Raw genomic sequence first — 347 nt, 5'->3', positions numbered from 1 at the left:
TTTCCACTATTTTTCTTCCTCCACTGTCACCCCCTCTTCTCCCTCTCCCTTTCTTCTCCCTTCAATTTAACCCTCCTCTTCATTCTTTCTATTTCCCTATTTTTCTTTCTCTCTTTCCTTCCATTCTATTCTGTTCTCTTCTCTTCTTCGTCGTTTTTCACACTCACGCACACGTTTCTCCATCGCTCATATTATCGGGAGAGAAAGTAGTCGGGAATTCCCAACGGTCCTTAATAATGGGAAATTCCAAAAAAAAGGAAAAAAAAAGTCCTTTCGAGTATTTTTTTTCCACACGAGCAACATTCAACCATTACATTTCTCTCTATCAACCTCTCTCTGTTAATGTG

This window comes from Penaeus monodon, chromosome 30 (genome assembly GCF_015228065.2).
Source record: "Penaeus monodon isolate SGIC_2016 chromosome 30, NSTDA_Pmon_1, whole genome shotgun sequence".
NCBI classification, from domain to species: domain Eukaryota; kingdom Metazoa; phylum Arthropoda; class Malacostraca; order Decapoda; family Penaeidae; genus Penaeus; species Penaeus monodon.
Note: the sequence above shows the minus strand (reverse complement) of the source record.